The sequence below is a fragment of the Homarus americanus genome, unplaced genomic scaffold (assembly GCF_018991925.1).
Source record: "Homarus americanus isolate GMGI-L3 unplaced genomic scaffold, GMGI_Hamer_2.0 scaffold22250, whole genome shotgun sequence".
Taxonomy (NCBI): Eukaryota; Metazoa; Arthropoda; class Malacostraca; order Decapoda; family Nephropidae; genus Homarus; species Homarus americanus.
In genome coordinates, this window is record NW_024741189.1 from 12,201,258 (window position 1) to 12,219,777 (window position 18,520).

General features: G+C 42.6%; 1 protein-coding gene and 2 non-coding genes across 3 annotated transcripts in view; 2 read left to right on the forward strand and 1 right to left on the reverse strand.

Annotated features, from left to right (window-relative positions):
* Positions 1–3,636: 3,636 nt before the first annotated feature.
* Trnag-gcc lies at positions 3,637–3,707 on the reverse strand. Its single transcript has one exon. It is a non-coding gene; the product is annotated as a tRNA-Gly (tRNA).
* A 339-nt stretch (positions 3,708–4,046) lies between these two features.
* On the forward strand, positions 4,047–4,118 carry Trnad-guc. Its single transcript has one exon. It is a non-coding gene; the product is annotated as a tRNA-Asp (tRNA).
* A 3,598-nt stretch (positions 4,119–7,716) lies between these two features.
* The window catches only part of LOC121875746 (coiled-coil domain-containing protein 25-like), a 70,955-nt gene continuing 60,151 nt past the window's right edge, over positions 7,717–18,520 (forward strand). Inside the window, exons 1-3 of the mRNA XM_042380425.1 lie at positions 7,717–7,918; positions 17,844–17,999; positions 18,289–18,372. The gene's annotated coding sequence lies outside the window, so the exon portion shown is untranslated. The remainder of the gene's footprint in view (positions 7,919–17,843; positions 18,000–18,288; positions 18,373–18,520) is intronic.

Sequence of the window (18,520 nt, forward strand, 5' to 3'; positions counted from 1 at the left end):
GATATGAGATATTTTTAAAACTTTCTTCTTGGCTGTAATAAAGTTTTAAAATTTTTCTGATAATTTAATTGTTTTTAGCTGTTTTTTTTTTTGGGGGGGGGGAGTTTTAAAGCATTGCTATTTTTTCGTTCCCGTTTAATGTATTTGGTTCCCGTTTAATGTATTTGGTCCCCGTTTAATGTATTTGGTCCCCGTTTAATGTATTTGGTTCCCGTTTAATGTATTTGGTCCCCTGTTTAATGTATCCCGTTTAATGTATCTGGTTCTGTTTAATGTATTTGGTCCCCGTTTAATGTATCTGGTTGTTTAATGTATCTGGTTCCGTTTAATGTATCTGGTTCCGTTTAATGTATTTGGTGTTTAATGTATAATGTATTTGGTCCCGTTTAATGTATCTGGTTCCTTAATGTATTTGGTTCCTGTTTAATGTATTTGGTCCCGTTTAATGTATTTGGTCCCTGTTTAATGTATCTGGTTCCTGTTTAATGTATTTGGTCCCTGTTTAATGTATCTGGTTCCTGTTTAATGTATGGTTCCGTTTAATGTATCTGGTTCCTTTAATGTATTTGGTCCCGTTTAATGTATTTGGTTCCCATTTAATGTATCTGGTCCCCGTTTAATGTATCTGGTTTAATGTATTTGGTTCCTGTTTAATGTATCTTGGTTCCTGCTTAATGTATTTGGTCCCCTGTTTAATGTATCTGGTCCCTGTTTAATGTATCTGGTTCCGTTTAATGTATCTGGTTCCGTTTAATGTATCTGGTTCCTGCTTAATGTATCTGGTTCCCGTTTAATGTATTTGGTCCCCTGTTTAATGTATTTGGTCCCCTTAATGTATATCTGGTTCCGTTTAATGTATTTTGGTTCCCTGTTTAATGTATTTGGTCCCGTTTAATGTATTTGGTCCCGTTTAATGTATTTAGTCCCCCTGGTTCCGTTTAATGTATCTGGTTCCTGTTTAATGTATTTGGTCCCTGCTTAATGTATCTGGTTCCGTTTAATGTATCTGGTTCCTGTTTAATGTATTTGGTCCCTGTTTAATGTATCTGGTCCCTGCTTAATGTATTTGGTTCCCCCGTTTAATGTATTTGGTCCCGTTTAATGTATCTGGTTCTGGTTCCCGTTTAATGTAATGTATCTGGTTCCCGTTTAATGTATTTGGTTCCCTGTTTAATGTATCTGGTCCGTTTAATGTATCTGGTTTAATGTATTTGGTCCCGTTTAATGTATCTGGTTCCTGTTTAATGTATCTGGTTCCTGTTTAATGTATTTGGTCCCGTTTAATGTATCTGGTTCCGTTTAATGTATCTGGTTCCTGCTTAATGTATCTGGTTCCGTTTAATGTATTTGGTCCCTGTTTAATGTATGGTTCCTGCTTAATGTATCTGGGTTTAATGTATCTGGTTCCCGTTTAATGTATTTGGTTCCCGTTTAATGTATTTGGTCCCCGTTTAATGTATTTGGTCCCCGTTTAATGTATTTGGTTCCCGTTTAATGTATTTGGTCCCCGTTTAACTCAGTATTTGTTCCGTTTAACGTATTTTTATTCACTTGAGGACCACGGGAGGGTTGCAGCGGCCGTGTGGATACAACTACCTACTGTCCTAAGGGTCGCTGGCTCACATCGCGGGGGCACCTCCAGTTCACCCATCTGTGGCGAGGTACCTAACTGCAGTGTAACCTCCCTATAACGGACTAATCTCTCCATATATCCTTTATATGGGATTTCACACTTAACGGACCCTCGATATAACGAAATATTCATTTTTATATAATTTATTACATGGGGGTTTCATATTTATGGACCCTCGATATAACGGACTTACATTCCTATATAATTCATTACATGGAGGTTTCATTTCTAACAGACCCTCGATATAACGGATTTTCCTCTCCCTTATAGTCCGTTAAATAGAGGTTTCATTGTGTCCACCGCGTGTTTTATCCGCAATTCGAGACCCACATAGGTCAGTGGCGCAGCGGTTGTGGTACTGGGTCAGTAAACTAGACCACTCTGGTTCGAGTCCCCCGTTGAGGTATAAGTGTATAATAACGGAGGAGGAATAGTCTGCCGCCCCGAATCCGATATAAAGTGCCACCTCTATTTAACGGACTATATGGAGTGGAAAATCCGTTATATCGAGGGTCCGTTAAATGAGAAAACCCTAACCCTATCTAACGGCCTATATGGAGAGATGATATATAGAGGTTACCGTCAAATATAAGTCTGTCTGTCTGTCTGTCTGTCTCTCTCTTATTGACTTTGGTTACTGACTTTATGTAACCCTTTCTCCCCCCTCCTACCCCCCCCTCCCTCAGAGCAGGTTTTTAAATGAGGCTTAACCAATTAGACACAAGTGACCCCCTCTTCAAGTCTTCTGATTGGCTGGATAATTCGGTTCATTCTGATTAAAATAAGCATCGACGAGACGAGGGAAAAAAAAGGTAAAATTAACAGTTCAAATAATGATCTAAATTTACAAGGATATAAATACAGTCTTAATAAAACAGCAAAACCATCACCCCTCCCTCCCTCCGGCCACCACAGCAACACCCCCCCCCTCTCCCCCACACACCCTCCCCCCACACACCCTCATGATAATCAGCTTCTACTCACACACCAGACCAATAATTTCAGCTGCACCAAACCAACAATCTTGACTTGGTGTCCACACTCCGCCACTGGTAATTTTGTCATATGATACCTCCAAGTTTATATTATTAGTGTACATTTGTCTCTTTTTGGTTGTTTTGTGTACGTGTTCGGTACATGAAGTGGGAAAAGGTTAACACACATACATACACATATACTGTATATACACACGCTCATGTCGATATTACAGTGTGTGTGTGTGTGTCGTACAAAGAGGGGGAATGTTCGCTAGTCATGTCAGTTCAGGTCAGGGATGAGTCAGATCAGGGTGGAGGTGTACCACCACGTCAGGGCGTCACCGGGTAAACGACTGGGGAGGGTGTAGGGATGTGAGGTAAGGGTAGGAACTTGAGGTAAGGGTGAGGGTAGGAACTTGGGGTGAGGGTAGGAACTTTAGGTAAGGATGTAAGGGTAGGAACTTAAGGTGAGGGTAGGAACTTGGGGTGGGGGTAGGAACTTAAGGTGACGTAATTGCGGCTCAACCAATTATAGTGCAGTATATATAAATGCCTATAATAATATACCAATCAGAAGGTCAGCTACAAACAACGTTATCCATTATCAGAATATTTTGCCGATATCATTGTTGTTATATAAAAGCACAAGTTACGGTGATCTTCAAGTTGTATTTCAATCACCAAACAATTATTAATAAGTTCAGGCTGCTAAATTCAACTCACGATGGAGCAGTCATGTTAATATGTCGACTTAATGTGTTGAGGAGACTGCGATTTAAAGCCTTGTTAAGGCTCGCCTCACACAAGTCTGTTGAGGAGTGATTATTATTCACTCTTGTGTCTCGTGAAATATAAAGATCAGTTATTAATTTAGTGAATGAATAAATGTATATCCTACGAATAAGTGACTGGTTCTTAATTTATGAATGAATGAATGGGTCTTAATTTAGTAAATGAATGAGACTCGATTTAAGAAAATCACATTGTACATCAAAACGTTCTCAAAGAAAAATAAAAATTAAAATGTGCATCGGCCGGGAATCGAACCCGGGCCTCCCGCGTGGCAGGCGAGAATTCTACCACTGAACCACCGATGCTTAGAAGCACAGAGCGAAATCATTATTAATATTATTTTGTGTTTTTTTTAATAAACTTTGAGTTTAGAAGATATGGATTCAAGATTGATTAAGACGAAAATGAGTATTTGTTGTTATGTTAAGTATTTGGTCAAAATGTCCAATATTGTTAATATCAACTGCTTGTTAGTTTTGACTTTAGAGGATAACGTTAAGATATCACAACCAACCAAAAACAATAATAATAACCACTATTAACCCCTGACATGACTCCTTAACCCCCACTCATGTCATAGGAGGTCATTCAATACCGTTAACACAAACATTTTACCAGCGAAGCGAATCATCGCTTACATCAATTCCTCGGTAGTATAGTGGTGAGTATCCCCGCCTGTCACGCGGGAGACCGGGGTTCGATTCCCCGCCGGGGAGGAATGTTTTGTTTTATTTATTTAATTATTGTTGTTATTATATCTTGTCTCTCACTATACTATATTACTTTTCTACCTAACGCAACTGGTATGAATGACGCATTAATTATTTTGGCGAGAGAGAGAGACTGTGTGTGTGTGTGTGTGTGTGTGTGTAAAAGTGTTAAGAGGATTTTTCACTCGACATTTTCCTGCACAGGTTATGACCGTCAGTGACCCAAGGTGAATGTAGGTCAGGATGTTGCCTTTACCTTGCTGTTCCTTGGTTGTTTTAGAGCTGTTTCATGGCTGATTTACTACTGCTGTTCTTTGGTGTTCCACGTAGCTTTGTCGGAAGGCTGTATCACCCTCCCGTGTCACCCTCCGTGTCAGAAGGCTGTATCACCCTCCCGTGTCACCCTCCGTGTCAGAAGGCTGTATCACCATCCTGTGTCACCCTCCGTGTCAGAAGGCTGTATCACCATCCTGTGTCACCCTCCGTGTCAGAAGGCTGTATCACCCTCCCGTGTCACCCTCCGTGTCAGAAGGCTGTATCACCCTCCCGTGTCACCCTCCGTGTCAGAAGGCTGTATCACCATCCTGTGTCACCCTCCGTGTCGGAAGGCTGTATCACCATCCTGTGTCACCCTCCGTGTCAGAAGGGGGTGTCAGGTGTACCGTGTCGTTCATGTCAACAGGTGTTTAACATGCAGGGGGAGAGGTTCAGTATGGTAATGAAGGAAGGTATCTGGTGTCCTGCCCTGCTACAGGTAAACCCAGGTGATAATATTGCTCTTTATACTTTTACCTGCCAAACTTAACATATATATTATGTTCTTATTATACTCCTAGACATTAATATTATACTATTAAGTATAATTTAAGCGGTCATGTCAAGGGGTTTTAGAGTTAACACGATATGTACAGTGTGTGTGTCATGTGTGTGTGTGTAATAATAATAATAATAATAATAATAATAATAATAATAATAATAATAATAATAATAAAAATAATAAATGGTTTATTTAGAGAGTTGCAGCTGGTGGCCGAAAATATACAAGCTTACGTGTGATTTAGACATAATAATATACGTTCAATACATTTACAGGGCTGTACTGTACTGTACATAAATCAGGAGCTGTTTATTATTTTAACAATAGATGGGATGGTGCTGTTCTTATATCTATCAGTGCGGTCTCTTATGGGCTGAATTTTGTTGTGTGTGTGTGTGTGTGTGTGTGTCAATATGATGTTTATATTATGTGTCAACAGCGGCGAATCCAGGAGGTGTCCTGTGGGTCCGGAACCCCCCTTTTCCTCAGGAAATTCCAAGACTTTTTCTGTAATGTATTATTGTACTCCGGCGCTCGCCATGCTCCCCCACCCACAACTTCTTGGACATCCTTTCCCCCTTTTCGATATTCCTGGATCCGCCCCTGGTCAAGTTGAATTGTACATTAAGGTACTGTCTCTCTCTCTACACACACACACACACACACACACACACACACACACACACACACACACACACACACACACACACACACACACACAAAGACGTTTCCTTTTACTTTATGGTTTTGAGTTTGATCTGGAACAAGGGATTGGCTGAGAGATAAAGCCAGGAGACAATGAGGGTGACCTGACACACACACACACACACACACTGTCGCAGGGGAGAGAGCGGTTATCTGGGGTCAAAACAAAACAGGTCAAGCAGTGTTTGGGGTCAAGTGGCTGTGTGTGGGGGGAGGGGAGGTTATATGTCAGCAAGGGAGGGTGGGGGGTGAGAAGTGAGGCATTTTACCAGTGTTCGTGTCTCAGGTATAATAGCCATAAAGCCTTTTGGTGAGACACGATTTAACCGGCCATTGTCGCTTTTACGTATTGAGAAGTATGTTTGAGTTTGAAGTTCCTGTATGTATGTATGTATGTATGTATGTATGTATGTATGTATGTGTGTGTGTATGTATGTATGTATGTATGTGTATGTTTGTACAGTGTGTGTGTGTGTGTGTGTGTGTCTTCCCTGAACCAACTTTCATCTCTGTATGCCCTGTTTGTATGTTTGTATTTATGTAATTCTATGTATATGTATGGTTATGTATGTTTGTATTCATGTTAGTATGTGTGGTTGTAAATATATATATACAGTATATGTGTGTGTGTGTTTGTATAATACTTGTTTATGTTGGGGGAATATTTATATATTATGTTCCAAGAAGAATCGTATCTCTAGCTGTCCCAATCCCCTTAACCTGTTTATCTGATGCTGCCAGAGATGAAAGTTGGTTCAGGGAAGAAACACACACACACACACACACACACACACACACACATTATAGTGGCTTCAACACAGTATCGACACACACATCTTTATTTTTTATTTCATATGATGTAAATGAATGTAGGCCAAGGGTTGACGTGATATTTTGTAAACCAGACACTGATCCACATTTTCATACGTAATGCCGCCCTCACCCCACACCCACCCCACACCCACCCCACACCCACCCCTCCCTCCCAAAAATAAATGTGTAATGATAAAAACTGGTCTGTTATTATGCATGTAATATTTCACGGAGTCAGAGAAAATTACTGTGTGTGTGTGTGTGTGTGTGTGTGTGTGTGTGTGTGTGACATATATCAATTTACTGTACTAACCTTCCCTACCTTCAGTTAAGATAGAAAGAATTTGTCAAAGTTTCAATAATTTCTAACATTCACAACAACAACAACAACAACAATAATAATAATAATAATAATAATAATAATAATAATAATAATAATAATAATAATAATAGTAGTTCACAATCCGCATTCGTCTGATAAGGCGTGAACATCGATAGGATTGGCTAATTTACCTGATCTGATTGTGATATTTTTTTGTGTGTGGTTTAGGAGCAACTTTTCCTTTTATGTGGACGAGCGGTCAGTATAGCTCATGGTATTTTGTTTTGTGGTGTGTGGGAGAGAAGGGAAGAGGAGAGGAGAGAGGATGTGGATAGAAGAGAGAGAGAGATAAGAAGGGTTAAGAGGTAAGGGGAGAGAGAAAGAGAAGAAGAGTGGGAAAGAAAGGAGAGAAAGAGGATCAGAATAGAGATTAGGAGAGATTACAAAGAAGAGGGAGAGAGAGAAGAGAGGAAGGAGAGACAAGAAGAGAGGAAAGAGAGACAAGAAGAAGAATAAGGAAAGAAAGAGAGGAATAGAGAGAGAGGGATAACCTTTACATCTATCATATAATATTACCTTGTTGTGACCATCTCTCTATTGTGCCGGAGTCAAGGTTTATTCCCCCACCCACCAATGTTTATCACTCAGACATATACAGTATTATAGTATTGACAGCGCACGCACATCGACTCAAGAAGAGGAGGTTGGTGGGGCAAATCCTGTTGTGACCTTTTCTCTCCCTGGGCTAAAATATATCTAATCTTGCATCGTCAGCTATCACCAGTGGTGCTTTGGTGCTCCTCCATGAGTGGTTGTTGAGTAGAAGAATTAACATGGCTTAAAAGGTCGTTATCATTTGACTGTCAGTGGCTGTGAAAGCATTAACAGTTTTAATACAAGTTTATGTGTTTTGCAGGTGTCAGCTCAAGCCCCCACTCAAGACTCGAGACCCACTCAAGACCTACTTCAAGAATGGGAACTTCACATGCTGTATTTCGCAGGTGTCAACACAACCCCACGCAAGACCTACTTCAAGAATGGGATCCCACTTGACGTGTCTGGACCCTGGGTGGATATCATAATATTATTGTTATCACATCTTGGATCTAGAATTTATTAATCAAATCTGGATGACGGGATGATATAGAGGTATGTGTGGTGTAAGACTTGTGATAACCCATCTTGCTATCTTGTAATACACATATAACATGTTGTATGAGTTTTAAATCTTTGCTCTTGATCTTTTTGATGAAGAATATAAAGTTTCCTTTATACTGTACTGTCATTGACTGTATAAGAAATGGACACGAATATTTGATTTATTATCTGAATACATTACTATACAACCAGAATTATAGTGCAAATGATATATCTTTTTTACATATATGAATTGTTTTTAGTTAGTTGCAAAAATTTAAAACAAGAAATATTCCATTAATAAGATTTACCTAACAGACTATTCTAGTATTCTTAGTATAACGATGTCTCACTTATCATGAGTCTTATGTTAGTCAGTGTGTCAAAAAGTATACAAGATTTCGGTGTTTATTTCAGTTGGTGTCTCGCCTCCCTCACGCATATAAACTGAAGGATTGTTTTATGGGTAGAAGCCTTAAACGCAGCTAATAACATGACTTTAGAATTCTTTGGGGGGGGTTATGGTAAATTACAGCACAGTACCTTTAGTTATGCAGTGAGGTGACGATTGTATTTGCTGTGATTCGTCTAAGGTGTTTTACTGTGTTTGTGTGTGTGTGTGTGTGTGTGTTTGTTTTTTTCGTTTTTACTCTTTCTCTTTCTCTCCTACCCTCCTCCATCCCCCTTCTCCTCCCCCTTAGAAATCATGTACGTCTCCCCCTCCCCTTCACATTGCCATCACCTACACACACCTGGTCAGCTGATTACAGGTATGTCATGAGGAAATAGCATGTGTGTGTATGTGTGTGTGTGACTTGTTTTTGTTGGTGGGGTGAGCGGTGGACGAAGGCTGCAGATGTTGTATGCAAGCTGACCCTCTGGCTGGCTGTTGAGTGCAAGGTGCTCAGGCTGCATTGTTTACATTCTTCTTCTCTTTCACACACACACACACACATACACACTAACAAAAAGAGCTCTCTCTCTCTCTCTGTGTGTGTGTGTGTGTGTGTGAGAGAGAGAGAGAGAGAGAGAGAGAGATTAGCTTTCAAAAATATATGTGGGGAAAATCTCTACTGTGGGTTGGAGAATTATTGACCATCACTGTGAGAGTCAAGACCGTGTGGCAGCGGCTGGGGAGGGAGGGGGGTCAAGCAGGGTCATGAGAGGTCAATCTGTGGCTCATGGCAGGTCTACAGAGTTGTTCTTCGTGCTCACCTTTTCCTACCACTCAGCTGTTCCACCCACTTACCTGTTCCACCCACTTAGCTGTTCCACCCACTCACCTGTTCCACTCAGTTGTTCCATCTGTTCCACTCACTCAGCTGTTCCACTCAGTTGTTCCATCTGTTCCACCCACTCAGCTGTTCCACCCACTCAGCTGTTCCACCCACTTACCTGTTCCACTCACTCATCTGCTCCTCTCACACAGTCTTCAGTCGTAGATGGTTCTCGTCTTAGCTTACTCATGAGGCTAAAGGGGAGATTATAGCTTTAGCTTGTGAGGATTCGTACAACAGCCACTCCTCCGCCCTTCACTTTCTGCTCCTCCCGATGACCCCCCGACCACTGTTATAAGGGCCCCTAGTTGTCACGAGGGCCCCTTGCTACTGTCATGATGCCCCCCCCCCCTGCTACTGTCATGAAGGCTCCCAGCACCACGATGAAGGTTCCCAGCACATGTCTCAGCGCCCCTAACACGGTGAGGGGCATCATGTTATCAGTGCGAGATAAGGCGACAGATGGTCTTGTCAGCTCAGGTGATGCTAGTTAGGTGCTACTTGTTCCGTGTTGCTACTGCTGTTGTCACTGCTCCTGCTGCTGTCACTGCTGCTATTAATACTGCTACTGTTGCTGCCGTTGCTGCTATTAATACTGCTACTGCTTCTGTCATTGCTGCTATTAATACTGCTACTGTTGCTATTTTTGTTGGTGGTGAAGGCTGTACTGTATTTGCTATAGATGTATCCGGCTATCTGGCTCACCTCTCCCTCCCCCCCCCAGCCAAGAAAGCCAGCTAGGGGTTATCTCAGACCATGATATATTATGTGAGTGTGAGGCGAGTGAGGCAGGATAGACGGTGTTATCTTAATTGATGCTGACAGGCGAGAAGTAATTGTTTGGAATTTGTTTGCATATGTTGTGGGTTGGGGTGTGTGTTGTGGTTTGGTGGGGTGTGTGTGTGGGTTGAGGGGTGGGGTGTGTGTTGTGGGTTGAGGGTGGTTGTGGGTTGTGTGTGTGTTGTGGGTTGAGGGTGGGGTGTGTGTTGTGGGTTGGGGGTGGGGTGTGTGTTGTGGGTTGTGTGTGTTGTGGGGTGAGGGTGGGGTGTGTAGGGGTGGGGTGTGTGTTGTGGGTTGAGGGGCAGGGGTGTGTGTGTTGGGTTGAGGGGTGGGGTGTGTGTTGTGGGTTGAGGGGGGGTGTGTGTTGTGGGGTTGAGGGTGGGGTGTGTGGTTGAGGGTGGGGTGTGTGTTGTGGGTTGAGGGGTGGGGTGTGTGAGGGGTGGGGTGTGTGTTGTGGGTTGAGGGTGGGGTGTGTGGTGGTGAGGGTGGGTGTGTGTTGAGGGTGGGGTGTGTTGAGGGTTGTGGAGGTATTGTTGTGCTTGTGATGTGAAGCTTTGTGGTGTACGAAGAGATAGTACTGTGTGTTTGTACTATTCTCTCTCTCTCTCTCTCTCTCTCTCTCTCTCTCTCTCTCATACATAGATAAAAACTTCCTTATATCACAGTAAGTTTAGGGTGGTCAAGGTGCCTCATAGTAATCTTACACTCCTTTTTCTTATCAGTGATCTTTCAACGGAATAAAAAATGGTAAAAAAAAACATATGCAAATGAGTTAAAATGCATATAGACGTGATATCTGTGAGGTCATCTTAATGCTCTCCCCACAGATCATAACCTAACCTAATCTTATACCTTGCATTTCAGCAGGTGAGGTTATGGTGTAGATTTTTTGACCTCGGGGATTTTTTTTTATCACGCCTTATTAGTCAAGATGGCGGCTGTTGCCAAATCATGTCGTCATGATAGTGCAGGAACAGTCATTGATCCTCTTGGTGATGCCAGTCATGGTGTGATGTACCACTGATAATAATGAGGGGAAGAATAGTTATGATGATGTTGATAATAATGATGATGGTAATAATAATTTAATAATAGTAATACTGTAGTAGTAATAATCATAATATAAATAATATTAATACACACACACACACACACACACACACACACACACACACACACACACACACACACAGTACGTACAGTGAGTGCATCTCGGCTGTGTACACAAACACTAAAATATGAATGTTTGGTGTTGGGGTGAAGTAAAGTTTATGGTGAGGGAGTGTAGCGTTAATGATATGGTTGGTGGCTCATTATTGTACCTGGCGACTCTTGGAGAAAGGTACACACACGCACACACACCTTATTTCACCTGATGATAACCTAACCTAACCTTACCTTACCTTACCTACACTACACTATACAACAATATACTACACAACAATACACTATGCAACACTACACTATACAACACTACACTATACAACACTACACTATACAACACTACACTATACAACACTACACTACACTACACTACACTACATTACCTCTTCGTCTGGCCATTTTTCTCAGTCTGGGAGTTAAGTCACAGGAGGTAAACACACCTGTACTGCCACTTACCTGTTATTAAAGGTGTCAGTATTATACCTGAACTGTGGTGCCTGGAGGCTGTCTTGTCTCCCTCCCTCCCGCCCTCCCTCCCTCCCTCCTTTGTTTCACTCACTTGATCTTTCTTAGTTTCTCTCTGGGTCTTTGTTGATGGTGAGTGTGAGAGGGGGGGGAGGGGAGAGATATGTAAAGAAGAGAGAGAGAGAGGGGGGGGAGGAAGGGGAGAGAGAAAGAGATAAAGAAGGGAACGAACTAGACAGAAAGAGTGAAAGGGAGGGAGAGAGAAAGAGAGAGCACCTGTATATTTACATATGAAAGCACATTACTGTTTCCTCCTTTACAACACCTCAACGCCCATGACAGTAGACACACACACACACACACACACACACACACACACACGTAGAGAAATATAATGAGAGAAAACATGATAACGAGGGAGAGAGAGAGAGAGAGCAGTGGATAAAACATGGTGCTGCTTATATATAAAATGTTAATGACAAGTAATATTGTTGTTGGTGTTCCTGGACGATGCTCACTTCCCTCTGGTAAAAGTGTGTTGGGTGCCAGTAGGTTATAGGGGTATACAGTACTTAAGAAGGTTCAACATTGTATCTCATGTTTCTGTACTGTGTAGGATTAAACCAGCGGTGAGTCTCTGTAACAGTATAGATGTTTTTGGTGTAGTAATGATGCAGATAGTGTACTGAGCAACAAGGCCACGAGTAAGTAGTGTTGTGTTGACGTCACGGGGTAGCTCAGGGCAAGGCCGCCTACTCTCCTATCCGAGACTACTACCTATTGACTATGACATTTGCTTCGATATGTTTACTGTCCTTACTTATTCCATTTTTCTCGTGCGCCTGTTACACGAGAGATCGGTGTGTAGGAGCCGTGACATAGACATTTGATTAATACTGTAAAGATGAGTTCAGAAATATTAAGGGAACTGACGCCTCACACTTTCTACCGGACCTAACCTAACCCAACCCATGCTAAGTGCCAAGTAGGCCTCGAGACACTCTGGCGCCAACACACCCCCCCCCATCTTGTTGTACAGTTGTAGCATCACAGTGCATTTGATCACTTGTTCGTTGTCTAGTCACTGGGTCACCAACTGTACACTGCTACATGGTAATGGTGCAGGAGGTATAGTGTGGTGGTGGTGATGGAGGTACAGGTATAGTGTAGTGGTGTTGCAGGAGGTATAGTGTGGTGGTGGTGATGGAGGTACAGGTATAGTGTAGTGGTGTTGCAGGAGGTATAGTGTGGTGGTGGTGATGGAGGTACAGGTATAGTGTAGTGGTGTTGCAGGAGGTATTGTGTGGTGGTGGTGGTGGTGATGCAGGTACAGGTTTAGTGTAGTGGTGTTGCAGGAGGTATTGTGTGGTGATGGTGGTGATGATGCAGGTATAACAACAGAGGATATACAGTAAACTTAAAGGTAACATAAAGTTAAATAAATGGAGAAAAATAAATGATAATCCTAAAATAAATCAAATTAATTCATACTTCAGGAACAGTAACCTAACCTAACCTATAGAGATTAAAAGTCCATTATATCGAGGGTCCGTTAGATGTAAAAAACCCATCTAACGGATTATAATGGAGAGAGAATTCCGTTATATCGAGGTTTCACTATATTTCAAATTAACCAAAGATAATTGAACACCCAGTATTTATTTACCATCAGACGGTCGCAACAGGGTAAAAAAAAAACCTTTCGATAATGATGGCTCTCCAACTGTGAATTATGACTTGAGGGTTACAAGATGTTTATAATGTTTGGGGATTGACGGCAACACAATATATTTTTCACCTGTTAGAGCCAGGCTGGAGAGGAGTAGTTAGATGGTGGTAATTATGACTGTCTGGGGTAGTTATGAGTGTTGCGTGGGTTGTTTTGTGCAGGTGGTGATAGTGGGCGTGTTGCTAGGCGGCAGCTGTCTCCCTTGTTTGTTTTAAGATACATTTAGTAACTTTTTTATACAGTATATATAAAATACAAACAACACACATAGTTACATATGTAAGTAAATAAGCAGATACACATATATATTTTCAAAAACAAGTTAAAATGCCTGTAAAACACACACACACACACACACACACACACACACACACACACACACACACACACACACACACACACACACACACACGTAGAATTAAAAAAACTTTCCCAAGGCGTTGCGTATCGTGGAGAGAGAGGGAAGGAGTACCTGCGTAGGGATTACTAATTACCTTTTGGAGCTTACCTGTGTTGCCTGAGGACACTGGCCTACTGCTGACGTTGACCTGGGAGAGGAGGAGGCTGAGGAGAAAGGAAGAAGACAAGGAAGGGAGAGGAAGGAGGGACTTGTGTGTCTTGTGGAATTTTGAATCCATCATTCTTTTGTTTTGGTTTCAAGAAAGTCAACAAGGGATCCACAGTAACTCTATGTTCTTTGTCTGCTTCTCGCTTAGAGAGAGAGAGAGAGAGAGAGAGAGAGAGAGAGAGAGAGAGAGAGAGAGGAGCAAGAGAGAGATAAGGTTATTTTGTATGATATGTAAAGAACACGAGATGCCAGGAACCACTGAGATTATTTACTAGTATTATAGGTATGTAAACAACAAGGTGTTACCGGGAACCACTGAGTATATTCTAGTGAAAGATACCAATACATCAACAACATCTAGCCCTGCAAATATTTAGTTTATATGTAAGTAAACAACAGAAGGCGCTGGGAGCCACTGAAGGTATAGGCAGCCTCACTATAGCCAAGGAATTTCAAGTGGATGAGGCGCGTGTAATACTAATGTTTATCCTTGCCATATATGGGAGGCGACTGATGACGTGATATTTGGTGAAAATATATCGATCTGGACGAGAGAATGTTGAGTGTATAGTGTCATGAGAGAGATAGAGAAGTGAAAGATGTAGAGGGAAAGAAGGTGAGAGAAATAAAGAGAGAAAGGAAGTCAGGGTATTCAGATAAGAGAAATAGAAAGGGAGTGAAAGGATTCGCCCTTTCTGATGTTGGGATGTAACTTTCACCCGAGAAGGGGGAGGAGGGGGTGAGGGTGCGCAAGGGAGAAATAGATGGAGGGAGGGAAGAGGGCTGTCAGAAAGGGAGGTAGAGTAGAAAGGAGGGAGGGAGATGAGTAGGTTAAGCTAGGATAGGGAGGGAGTAAGAGGAAAGGAGAGAGAAAAGAAAGGTAGGGAGGGGAAGGGATGGAGATAGGAGGGATAGGGGGGGGGTTGCCTACCTTTAGCATCAGGAAAGAAAGACGACCACTATCTTGTTGGTATCACGAGGCAAGGATATGCCAACCCACAGTGGCATTAAGGCCCTCTTGAGCACCATACACGGTAGGAAATTGACCCTTAACCCCACCGAAGCTTAGAGTCGTCTTGGCTGACCAGGGAGCTGGAATGCAAATAAATACACATTGATTATTTAGCCATGCCAAGGACCGTGGAGGGGGGGAGGTTGTATGTATGTGTGTAAGGACAATTTTATGTGTGTTTGAGGGTGTAGTGTGTGTGTGTTTATGTAGGGGAAAGTTGTATGTATGTATGAAGACAGGTGTATGTGTGACAAAGGACAGGTGGATGTGTACATTCTGTGTATGATGGACGACTGTATGAGGTGTGTGTATACTAGTGTTATGTGTACACCCTGTGTATTCCCTTTAATAGTTGTGTGTCTGTGTAGCTGTCATCGTAGGTACCTTGTATACCCAGGTAGTCTCAACCCAGGTTTGTCCATCTGTTCGTAAGTACTATTGTGTACATACATGTGCACCCAAGTACTAGTTGACTGTGTGTACATGTTAATATACAAAGATACTCCCCTAAGTCAGTGTGACAGGTGTTTCTTGTTACTTGTCTGTACACCTAGGTAGCGGCTCTATCTCATTGTAAGTAACTACCTCTGTGTACCTGCCTGTAGCACCAAGCACGACCTTCCACGCGACCTCTGTGTGTGTGTGTGACGGGAGGGCAGGGGGCAGATATAATAATTCTGGTTGTTGGCAAGAGTTGACGAGAACCTCCAGAGTGCATCACATTAAGTCAGAGATAATATATATATATACTACTGACTACCCTGGAAACTATCTGTATTAGAATGTCTTTAAAAGTAACTATATTTGAGAGGAAATTCATCGACTTGATCAACGAGTCTCTGTTGGTCTCTGCTGGCCGGGGGAGGAAGGGTGATGACTCTTTAAGGATTTATGGACATGTCTCTCCCATCCGTCTCGTGCAGTATCTCCCCAGCAGCGCCTCCGTCAGTCCTAGTCACATCTCGTCCTCTGAACTAGGAGGGGGGGGGGGCAGAAGGGACAGGGAGATCGTCTTTTGTTTTAATAGTTTGCTAACGCCATGGACAATAAACATTCACTGAGTTTACAGAGGCATTAAAACCAGCAGTGTAGATCAGTTTGTTTACATGTTAGAGATGATAGTGTGTGTGTGTGTGTGTGTGTGTGTGTGTGTGTGTGTGTGTGTGTGTGTGTGTGTGTGTCACCGTTATAGAGCCCGACACACACTCTCACTCTACCTGGCACGTAAGGAGAGCATGACTCCTGCTGTAACATATTAAATACTTATTAATTTACTGACTCCGGGTTATTGTTCATTTGTCCTACATGAGAAACGAGAAGAGAAAGGAGTGTGATGTGTACATGGTGGTGAGAGAGAGGAGGGCAGCTAGGTGTGAGTAGCGAAGAAGGCGGAAGATAGTGGTAGTATTGGTATGGGTAGATGATAGTGGTGTGGGTTAGTGTGGGTGGAGGGTAAGGAGGGATGGAGGAAGTGTGGTGTGGATGGAGGGTAGGACAGTAGGACGGGGAGGAGGGACCCAGAGATACAGCTGGTATCCCTGGACCGCAGGTGCTGCTTTCACTGGAGTGTGGGGGAATGTGCTTTGTGTTGTGTGTGTGTGTGTGTGCAGCGAGGGTCACGAGCGACTCTCCTTCCTTGCTGCCATGGTACTCTACTCTGGTACTGTCCTCTGGTACTGGCTTTTGTACTGTCCTCCGGTATTGGCTCTAGTCTGACTGTGGTACTGTCCTCTGGTACTAGCCCTGTCACTATCTTGGTACTTACCTCACTCACCACCGTCTCAAATACTGGGGTGTCTGGTGATAGGGAGGGGGGGGTGGTGAGAGGGGGAAGGTGTCTCGATGAGAGAGGGAGAATATAGTGAGAGAAAGAGAGAGGGAGAGGGTTTGGAGAGAGAGAGAAAGGGAGGAAGAGAGGGAGGGAGGGAGAAGGGGGGTCAGTGAGGTCATGTGGGTCAGTCCTTGCTAATGACCCTGCTGACCTGCACCTCGGGACCTACCTGGCGGGGAGGAGAAGTCGAAAGTTGCGAATTCGTATTCAGGGAGTTGTTGGAGCTTCCAATAACTTGATGATATAAACCACTGACTCTTCAGGCTTCTACGCCCTTGACTCTTCAGGCTTCTATGCCCTTGACTCTTCAGGCTTCTATGCCCTTAACTCATGAGACATAAAGGCAAGCATGAACTTAGCATGCTTCCCTGTTGGGCGCTGTAAACGCTTCTGCGCTTCACCTTACACAAGGATGTAGGGGGGTGCCCAATAAAAAAAAAAAAGAAGGGCTAGGGAGGGTGGTTCGTGGTCAGAGGCTTTATACCTTCACTCAGTCTAGTCAAGTTTTGTCTGTCCCATTTCTAGCCTGACCAGAATTTTAAAAGTTATCTTAATGTATAGTTCATCCTATTCAAACCTAACCTAACCAAACCCAACTCAACTTAATCTAACTCCACTTAACTTACCCAAACACAACTCAACCTAACCAAGCCTAACTTAACCTAACTCAACTTAACCTAACCTAGCCAAACTTTACTTAACCTAACCTAATAAAACTTGATCTGATCTCACCTAAACCTGAACTGTACTGATATTTTAAACATTGTAATTTTAATAGGATTTTATTTATACTAATGTGTGTGTGTGTGTGTGTGTGTGTGTGTGTGTGTGTGTGTGTGTGTGTGTTTATCGGTATTTTCTACATCAAATATTCACTCCTGCGATTTTCTTTGGGCTTGAGTGATTTTGTTCTTTGTTTAGGTTTATTTATTTATTTAATTATTTACTGTTTTGCTTTGCCTTTTTAGTCGTATTTTTCTGGTAGGATTTTTTTTAGTGCGATTTTCACTTCTTTTTGGATAGGATTTATTTTATCTATGTTAGGATTTGTTCTCTTATTTCCGGTAGGAATTAGTTTTTCTGTGTACTCAGCCAATATTTACCTCCTCAGAGCGCTCGCCTGTGTTTGTCATCCACCCCAAGATCCACCCATCATCAGGCCATATTGTACACACACTCGGCTCTCAAACACGGCCCAAGGCTTTGATCGTGTTTGTTACATCTGGTCACCTCCTCTTGTCAAGGGCCTTTCTCCATGTTACGTTAGGTAAGTCTCGTGCCTAGTATGTTAGTATCTGCTGTGTGTATTTTCAATCAGCCCCTTGCTGTAGTCCTTTGCAGTGGTGATATATTGGTGCTGGGTGTTACAGTAGCCCTCTGGGTGTTAGTCCCTCCCAGTGCTATATTGGTGTTACAATAGCCCCCCCCTGCGTGGTAGTCCCTTCCACTGTTACTAAATTGGTCCCTCGGTGTTACAGTAGCCCCCCCTGCCTGATACAGTAGTCCCTTCCAGTACTACCTTGCTATGCTACAGGGCGTTCCATCATCCCTCACAGGCAGGAGACAATATCACTAAGGTGAGGTGAGGCAGACTGAACCTGACAAACCGTGAAGGAAACCTAACCTAACCTACAGTGAAGGTAACCAAACACATCCTTGTATTTAATCTCTGAACTTAAGCCATGTATTGTTGTCTTTTAGTCTATATATAAACTTTATTTTCCTTACTGATGGGTAGCATATATATATATATAAGTTTATATTTGTAAATAATAATAATAATAATAA